This window comes from Hippopotamus amphibius, chromosome 5 (assembly GCF_030028045.1).
Source record: "Hippopotamus amphibius kiboko isolate mHipAmp2 chromosome 5, mHipAmp2.hap2, whole genome shotgun sequence".
In the NCBI taxonomy this organism is placed as follows: Eukaryota; Metazoa; Chordata; class Mammalia; order Artiodactyla; family Hippopotamidae; genus Hippopotamus; species Hippopotamus amphibius.
The window spans coordinates 101,213,348-101,223,594 of record NC_080190.1 but is presented as its reverse complement, the minus strand read 5'-3'; positions in this window follow the sequence as shown (position 1 = coordinate 101,223,594).

Here is a 10,247-nt window from a genome sequence, read left to right as displayed (position 1 = left end):
GTACAGTCACTGGTTTTTAAGCCCTTTAAAAATGAAAACAGTAAATAGAAACCACCGATTAGTTCTCTCTTGCAAAACACCAACTATTAACTGGAAGTGCTGTTGACGATATAAATTCCGTGCCAGGAGACAAAATTTAACTACTTACATATTCAAAACTTTTACTTTTCAGTGCTTTCACCAAGCTTTGAAATGTTAAAAACACATCATCAGTGTGTTCTTTTAGCCTAACCAACCCCTTTGAAAGAATCAGTCATGTGCAGAATAGCACCCTACTGCAGGGTCTCCTGTGTGTATTTCTCTCTATTGTGCGTGGTTACATTGCTTTGGAGATCTTGCAAACATTTTTTGGGACCACAGGCTACTTATGTATTAATTAACTATTTATAGTTATTTAAATTATATATTTTATCATACTTGAAGTAATAAACTTGTTAAAGTAAGTTTTAGACTTAAGGCCAGTTTTAAATGAACTTTTATTGTTAGGTCCGTGTGTTTAGTGCTTACAAACAGCTTCCTGTATCAGTCACACCAGTTGAAGAAATGAAAATAGTGTTTAACATCTGGTTCTGTGCTAAACTTTACTCCAGTGGTCTTTTCTGAAGAGTATCAAATAAATTGAACCTTCAGTTTCTAAAGAAAAAAAATCTTCCCTCATCCTCAACTCCCACATATTACCCCAATCACAGTCTCATTAACTACTCAGCCATAATATTCAGAACAATGTGTAATTCTTTGCTCCAATCACCCACTGCTGGTCTCCCTCCTGTACCCAGTTATTTTGTTTTGTTTTGTTTTGTTTTGTTTTGGTTTTTTATTATTTATTTATTTTTTTGGGGGGGTACACCAGGTTCAATCATCTGTTTTTATACACATATCCCCGTATTCCCTCCCTTCCTTGACTCCCCCGTTTTGTTTTTTATAAATTTACTTACTTACTTACTTACTTATTTATTTATTTATTTATTTATTTATTTTGGGCTGCATTAGGTGTTCGTTGTTGCATGCAGGCTTTCTCTAGTTGTGGCAAGCAGGGGCTACTCTTCATTGCGGTGGGCAGCCTTCTCAGTTCTGTGGCTTCTCTTGTTGCAGAGCATGGGTTCTAGGCAGGTGGGCTTCAGTAGCTGTGGCACATGGGCTCAATAGTTGTGGCTCGCAGTCTCCAGAGTTCAGGCTCAGTAGTTGCGGCACACAGGCTCCGTGGCATGTAGGATCTTCCTGGACTAGCGCTCGAACACGTCCCCTGCATTGGCAGGCAGATTCTTAACCACTGTACCACCAGGGAAGTCCCCCAATTTTTAAAAAGCAGAGTTAGAAGGGCGCATTGAGTCCTAGGCAATAGAGATTCTGAACCCATAGAAACTTCCTAGAATAACACCCTGGCTTATATGTCATAAATGGAGTCAGTTAAATAACTTGATGTGTGAATGATATACTCAACAAATTATAATTCAATCCCTAAAGAATATTACACTGAAAGGATTTAAGGAATTATGCCGAATCAAAAACTCATTAAAGACTTGGACTATCATTTAGGGAAAAGTCATTTCTCTCTCACCTGAATAATATTGATGGAAAACACAGAAAAATAAATTTTTGTATTCTATTCTATTGTCAGTCTTTAGTACACTTCAGTGAAAGAAAGAGAGCAACACAAGAAATTAGGGGTGTCACAAAGGGTGATACACTGGGAAGCCCTGCAATTCTATACCCTCCTCTTTAGATTAAGCAGAAAAAGATATAACCAAAAGACCTATTTAACAGGTAAAAATGAAGAATTTGCTTCATTTGGAATGAGATCCTCTTGGAATAGCTGCAATTTTGTTGTTGTTTTTCAGGTTTTCCTTTTCTTTAGGATCCCCCTACTGGGATTAATTTTCTCTAGAGTGATCTTGTGCCTGAAACATCAGTTTGAAGGTGGTCATCTTATCGACTTCCTTTTCCCCAACGTGCAGGGTTTGTGTTTGTAATGACAACTAGCATGGGGCTCTTTGAAGCCAATTTCACATACACAGTGAAGCATGGAACCAACAGTGCAAAGCTCTTCTCTTTCTTCCCACAAACCAATAATAAAGCACCCCTAAGTAGGATGTCTTTATGTGAAATTCAGAGACGAGAAAAACATTTCTGCTACGCTTGGCAGACTATTGTTCATTGTCACAACACCAAAAAAAAAAAAAAATCATAATAATTCAGACAAGTCAGTAAGAAATTTTCCATTACTGAAAACATTTTGTCTCCACTATAGTAGTGAATCATTCCTGTTAACTTGCATAGCTCTACATTTAGCACTGAAAAAAGAATATTCAGCTCCTGCAGAATTTCAAGTTTTACAACTTATTTATCTTATAATTAAAAAAAAAAGAAGATAAATGTTAGTATATAGTAATAAATTTCAGGTAAAATCTCTGCTGTCAGATAAAAACACAAATTTTCCTTTATTTAATTGTAATGAATCAAAGAGGCCGACTACCAGCTGATGTGTGACGTTTCCCCGTTTTAGTAGATAAATCAAAGATGATAAAACGAAACCTTTTCCATGATATTTTAGCTGATTTGCCTAAAAGAATTCTGTGTTTTCAAGTTGATATTTGGACCCAAATCTTTAGAAAAAAATGGTGATTAGAAATAGGCCTAGCTACATGCAAAGATATTTACAACACATTTCGGGATGGGGTAAGAAAACCAAACCTTATATAGTGTGGCCTCATTTGTAAACTCACTAATGAAGTAAGGTCCCTTGGTGAGGAAGGAAGCCTCCAGCCAAAAATCAAACAGCAAGGAACCAAGGCCTGCTGACAGCTCTGTGACTGAACTTGGGAACAGGTTCTCCAACCCTAACTGAGCCTCAAGATGACTACAGCCCCAGATGACAGCTTTGCTGCCACCCAGGGAGCGCTTGGCTCTGAAAGGAGACTTCCACCTTCAAGTGCTGTTAATGCCACTTACCAGCGCTATGACCTTAGGAAAGTTACCTAGCCTCACCATCCCTCCAGCTTTCTCATCGATGAATGTGAAACAGTAATAACACAAATGTCATAGGGTTGCTGTGAATAACTTCATTCACGTAGAGAACAGTACTTGGAACATTATAAATGTGCAATAAATATTATTGTAATATATTTTATATAATGACTACCTAGTACACGAAAAACTAACATAAGTAAATGGCTTTAAGGGGTTGTGTTAGTTAGCTCCTGTTTCATAACAAATCTCCCCTGAATTTAGTAGCTTTTAAACAACAAAGTGAGCTGAGAAGCGTCCCCTGTCTCTCAGGGATAGGTCTGTCTGAGCAGGGCCACCACACTTGGGCATCAGAGAGGTTACTTCTGTGAAAATGAACAGTTGTCTGGGCCCTCCCTCTAGTAGGAGGTTCTCAAGGTGCAGTTCCCATGGCTGCCACAGATAATCAAGTATCAAGACAATTGTTATGAAAAGAAAACCATATTTGAATAGCTAGACGAACTTTTTTTTTTTTTTTTTTAATATTTATCTCTCTATTTAGGCTGCCCAGGGTCTTAGTTGTGGCACACGAGATCTTTTAGTTGCAACATGCGGGCTCATAATTGCAGCATGTGAACTCTTAGTTGTGGCATGCATGCAGGAGCTAGTCCCCAACCAAAGACGGAACCCGGGTCCCCAGCATTGGGAGCATAGAGTCTTACCCACTAGACCACCAAGGAAGTCCCTAGATGAACGATTTTTAAATGAGCATTTTAACAAACAAAAATCAAAACTTTTATTCCACGGCTTCCCTGGTGGCACAGTGGTTGGGAATCTACCTGCCAATGCGGGGGACATGGGTTCAATCTCTGGGCCAGGAGGATCCCACATGATGAGGAACAACTAAGCCCGTGTGCCACAACTACTGACCTGAGCTCTAGAGCCTGTGAGCCACAACTACTGAGCCCACAAGCTGCAACTACTGAAGCCCACACGCCTACAGTCTATGTTCCGCAACAAGAGAAGCCACTGCAATGAGAAACCCGTGCACCACAATGAAGAGTAGCCCCTACTCATCACAACTAGAGAAAGCCTGTGCACAGCAACAAAGACCCAACACAGCCACATACATACATACATACATAAGAAAGTAAATTAAAAAAAAAAAAACCCAAAACTTTTATTCCAAGAGTATTTGCACAGTTTCCATAAACATTTCAAAAGCCAGTGGCTTAGAGACTGATTTCTAACTTAAATAAATCAACATTTCTTAACTATTTACTGAAACATGCCCTGGATTTCCCTGCTACTGTGTTTAAGTCAAACAATACTAAAAAAAGTTAACATGGAAAAGAACCTTGGTTTTTGATTGACTTGTGGTTTTGAGGCATTTCCACAACGTGATACTTCTCTCACATCTGTTATTCCTATGCAAACCTTTCTCTCCAGGGAAATAGCTTTCTCTTCCTAGGATTCCATCAACTGCTTTTCTTTCTGACTCTAAGTCTGTGACCAATTTTCTCTCTCCAATATTTTGGAGAAACCTGTGGATTGAAATTGGAGGTCACAGTTTCCTTCCAAACGTGAGTCTCAGAATGTAGGACACAGCCCTGTGCGCAAGAGGGGCCCATGGTCAAGCTGAAGCCAGCTGTGAAAGCTTTCAAGACCTAATCTCCTCACCCTGTCATCAACTCCACTGGCATCCAAGTTTGTCAGGTGCCATTTGATGTCAGGAATAACAGAGAATGTTTAAATCCAGATTTATTTCTCCATTATGTGAGTTTTATTTCTGAAGTGCTGTTTTGTTTCTTTTTATTTTTAAGACATTGCTTCTTGGTTTATTTGCTTCAGTTTCCGCATACATGCTGGGTGCTTTCATGAAGTAGTCAATTTTTGGTGGGTGGTGAGGGAGCGCTTAGGTTATTAAAGTTATTATTATTATTTGTCCCTGTATGTTTGTGCCTTTAAAAATATTGAATATATAAGCATTTGCTGGAAAAATAGCTCAGATGCGGAGTCTGATAAATACTGATTTAAAAGTGTTCACTAGCTCGATATTTTTACTCTCATTTTTCTCACGCTTGATCCCAGCCGTTACCAACGGTTCTCAAACTTGAATGTGCATGAAAATAACTCCGAGAGCTAGTTAAAAATGTAAATTCCAGAACTTCAGCTTCAATGAGCTTGGGAAAAATCCCAAGAATCTGCATTTTTAACAAACCAATGCAAAGTGGTCTATAAACCACAGTTTGAAAATATTGTTTTAGCCATTCAAATCTGAAAGTCATTACATTTAAATCAAAGAATCATAACCATATTCAGTGCTATTACTCATAAATGGCAAAACTGGCCACCTAGACAGTAAATTCGTAGATCCCATCAAAATGCCATCGCCTCCAGGGAAATCGGATATGAGCTGGCCACCACTGGGAGGAGAGAGAGAGAGAGAAAGTGAGAGAGAGACAGGCAAGCTCTGAATGGCTTGGCCAGCAGGGAAGGGTCAGGGTACTGATCACTGAAAGGAGTTGCTTTACCAACCCTTCCGTTAACATTTATTTCAGTTTTGTAGTTTTCCAATTTCAGAGGTAGTGCATGCTAAATGCAACATTTTTGAAAATACAGAAAGAAAGCTGACCATTAAAAATAACTGTAACTTATAGATGCATATACATCATTATTTTTCATATTTATATATTATTATTTCCTAAAAATATCATGATATATACAATTCAATGTAACTTTTTTCCCACCTATCAGTATCCTTATTTCCCAGGTCAAAAAAAATTATCTAAAAGATGCTTTTAAATGGCTAACCAGCATTCCATTGTGTAGCTATTCCACTATTTAATTAAATATTCCTTTGTTATAGAGTATTTATTCCCATTGTGTGGTGGACATGGGATGTACTACCACCATCTCCTTCAGCACATAAGTATTTTAAATGTTTGTGATGTCTTTTAATTTTTTTTCCTGTATTGTTTCAGCCTTTTGCATTGTACTCAGAAAGGACTCCTACCTTGGATACATGCACTGTGTGCCTTTGATTAAACACTTCCTGATTTCCTACCCACCACACAGACGTGAGATGACCATAGCAACTTATATCTCAGGGTTCAAGAGGAATTAGACCCGGTTCTCATTGCTGTAGAAGTAAAGCAGGGGAAAGTTATGGCCTCATTCACCCCAGGTAAATCCCAGCTCAACCCAAATCTTTATAACTTTCTGTCTTTCCTGACTCTGCAACTGTCCATTCCTCGTGTTGACCCTGTTTACCACGCCAGACCTATGAAATCCCCCTATTGTGTGTTATTCAGTAGCCTGCCTTCTAGTGGTGGAAATGGAGAAGTACAGGCCTTTCCCCTCTAGAGTCACTCCAGTAATAACCTCATATTTGTATAAAACTATGAAAAGTTTATAAATAACTTTTTAAATAGTAGAATGAATTATAAACCTAGAGTCAGAATACCTATGTTTTATCCCCAGTTCTGCCATTACTGATTTGTATTGTCTGTTTAAAAAAAAAATTCCTCAACATTTTTGAGGTTGGACCTCCCTTTCTTTAAGGTAAGAAGGCTGGTTTTGATGTTCCTAAGTACTCTGCCATTTCCAGTGCATTTTATAGTCCTGTTATGTGTGGCATTTGGAGAACTCCTACAAAGTTCTTATGAAAAAAAAAAAAGGGAAATAATTTCAAATATTTTAAAAGCCATTTTGTAACAATTTTAAGAGAATTTGGAAAACCAAATAAAATGATCTTTAAAAAAAAAACCCTATATCTTTCAGAAATAGAACTAGTTGATTGAAATTTCATGGGAGCATGTTTTTCTTTACTAAGAAATAAATATTTCTAATTCTTGGAGATATCTGGAAATTTCATGATTAGCCACAAAAAAAAAACATGAGTTCCTCCTTTTTGGTATGACACTCTAGCAAATTTTCTCTGATAACATCCCTTCCTATTCTAAGATTGTAAGGTTTGTACATATAAAACTTTTTCTGATTACAAATCTTCCTTCTGTGACATTTTTAATAATGTAAATACAATGTATAATAATGTCTTCTATAATAATGTAAAATAATGACCTTTCTAACCAATAATTCATTCTTCTTAGTTCATATTTTCTCGTAGGAACAGTGTTTTCAGCATAACAATGCCATTTATTATTCCCACTGGTAAATTTTTCATCATTAATTCATGTAATTACCATACGATCTTTCTGCTGTAGCAAGACAGGTCCTGGGATCTCTGCCATCAAGACAGAAAAAAATGAAAAATGGGAAATATTTGGAATGGAGAAGAAAACGTTGTAAAGCTATTACAGGTTAAAATACATGTGAATTCAAAAATATATAATTTCTTGAAGTGAAAAATGAATATTTATACAATAGTGTGATATATGAGTTTTATAACTTTTTTAAATGATATAAATCAGAATTTGTCAAATACTATTCCAAAGATTACTACTTCTTCAGGTTGTTAAAGACATCAATTGCCCCAACAAAGGGAGCCATTGTCCAATCAATTATTTGGAAAGTGCTGTTTTAAAGTTAAGTGACTCTAAGCACCAAAGGACTGCTCAGAGACTTCAGTATGTTAACATGCACTTTGACTGTCCAAGGTGGGATGTACTATCTAACCTGTCTGTTCACAGAGCTTTTCTCCCCCACCCCTCCCCGCCCCACCCAACAGAACATCTCTCTCAAGAAAGTATGGACTGAAAAAAACAAAACAAAACAAACAACAAAAAAACCCCACAGCTTAAGAGCAGTGAGTTTCAGTTTTATTGGGGAATCTTAATGAGGACTGTAGCCTGGGAGACAGCATCTCAGAGAGCTCTGAGAACTGCTCTGAAGAGGTAGGGGTAGAATTAGTATATATATGAATTTGGGCCTGGGGAATACATGTAGTCAAGCACACATCTTGGTAAAAGATTATTGCTAATCACAAAAAACAGATATCTTAATTCAATGAGTTTAGTGTTTTTCTATGTATGGGAAGGTGCAGGAATCTGGGGTCATTGAAATTCTTCCTTAGATATGCATCTTAACTATCTAGGGACCATAATCCAAAACACAGAATGCTTCATCCTGTTCTTTTCCATCCTGAATTCACTGAATTCAGAGCATACTGCAGTGGGTTGCAATCTACCCCTTTGTGTAACTGGATAATGAGGGACACCCTGTTTTCTTTGTTTACAGACCCTTGAAACAAGATAAGTTGCAATGAACAGTTAGGGTAAATGGAACCAGACTGTGAAATAACAGTTAAAAACATAAAAAACATTTGCTATTTAGGAGGAAGAAAAGAAGGGCTTGCATTATGGTGAAGACCAGTGATGGTTTGGACAGCGGAGTAAGGGATAGGCAGTAGAAGTCCTTGACACTTAGTGAGATGTCCAAAAAACATCTTCTAACATAAACAACAGGAAGTCACTTTAAATTGCAATGTGACTTTTTTGAATGAAAAATTTATATGTAATGTATGTTAGAAAAACCAGAGGTCCCAAGTGGTGTCACTTGTGCTAAAGCCCGTGATAACACCTAGGTTTAATACCTAACCTAATTGCAGTTTCAACATCCCTCAGGAATGTAATCTTAAACAAGCAGTTGGAATTTTCTGGTCAGCAGATGGGCCTTCTCCCATCTCCCATCTCTGTGCCCCATCCTAGAGGAAGCTGAAGAGGCAACCTACATGATAAAACCCTTGAGTCACTTCCCTCCAAAAAGAAGTTGTCCTGGCCCAAAATAATCCTTTCTTTTCTTTTACTAATAACTTCCTCACCCCACCCTCCTTTCTATAAAAACCTTCTGCCTGGTACCACGCCAGGGAGCACCCTTCTAGTTACCAGATGAGATGCTTCCTGGCTCATGAATTGTTGAATAAAGCCAATTATACCTTCAGATTTACTCAGTTGAATTGTTTCCTGACAGGTAAATCAAATGAAAAGATGCTTGCTATAATGTTATGATGACCCCTTGTGGTTCAAAACCAAAATGACCCTTTGGAAAATTAATTCTGGCACCATGAGCAGCAAATATCTTCGAATTTAAATAACCTCTTGCCATGTTCCCCCAAACTATTTCAGTGGTTATCTCTTCAGAGTGGTATTAGAGGGACTTTCATCTCATATATTTCTGTAATAATTAAAATTTTTGCAAAAAGTATGCATTGCTCTGGTGAGCAGAGCAGAAAACAGTAAAGACTAAACAAAATATAAGGGAAAATTATCATCTTTCTTGGGTAGATATTCATTTCTCTGCAAGCCAGAATATAGAATTTGGATTACAGTAAATTAATGCTCTTAATCTTTTAAAATAAACAGGATTTTGAACTTTTTACCTTTGCTTTAGAGTTATACTTACATAAATATTTTATCTAAGTGTTATGAGTGATGATTGGTTTTTGTACTTTTCTAATCAGATTAAAATTTTTGCCCTAGAACAGATTTTGTAATAAGAAATTAAATAGGGTCACTGAAGAATAATAAGATATTATGAAGGAAGACACATACTATATCAGGCCCAGGCTTAATTAACATATAAAAAGCAAAAATATAATTTTGATAAAGTATAAAAGGTGAATCATTAAGGCAAACAGCACATCACAAATAACTGACAGAACAGATTTCATCACCAGCCAGCAAGTGAGGTACTTTTAGTCTTCTCTTCAGCAAGGAGAAAATATTAAAACACCCTTAAAACTTTAAATTATCTAAAACCAACGAAGAGTAAATGGTCCCAATTTTAACCTCAAACAAGAGATCCTTCTTGCTGAAGGGGTGCAGAAAGTCAATGATGCTGATGACAGCTGAAAATGCTCCTGCTTATAAGAAAGCAGTTAACCCAGGAGTGCACTCTGGCTGAGCAACGTGATAGCTGTTCTGAATCAATGTCAAGGCAGCAGTCTTGCTTTGCCTGCAGTGTTCTTGCCCTGAATTCAGTCACCTGCTTTCTGGGTTTCTCACTGTAACCCACTTTAATCAAGTTGGGAGTCTTGAAGAACATACAATGAAGTTAAGTTCATGTGGCTTCAAAACTCAATTTTTCAGCATGTTTTTTTTTTTTTTTTTTGGGACTGATATGGGAGGTTTGCTTTGTTTCGACATGTTCTAATTAGAAAACTTAAGTACTGGAGAAAACAGTTAAGGAGAGGTAATCATAGATCTGTCTACAAAAGCATTGCCTCTACTGGGCACATATACTCTTAGAAATTAGCCATCTGTGTGTACTGACCTTAGCTTCCAGTGAGCAGAGTGGGGATATCACCCCACTTGTTGCACTGCCCACTCCACTGTGGAGACTTT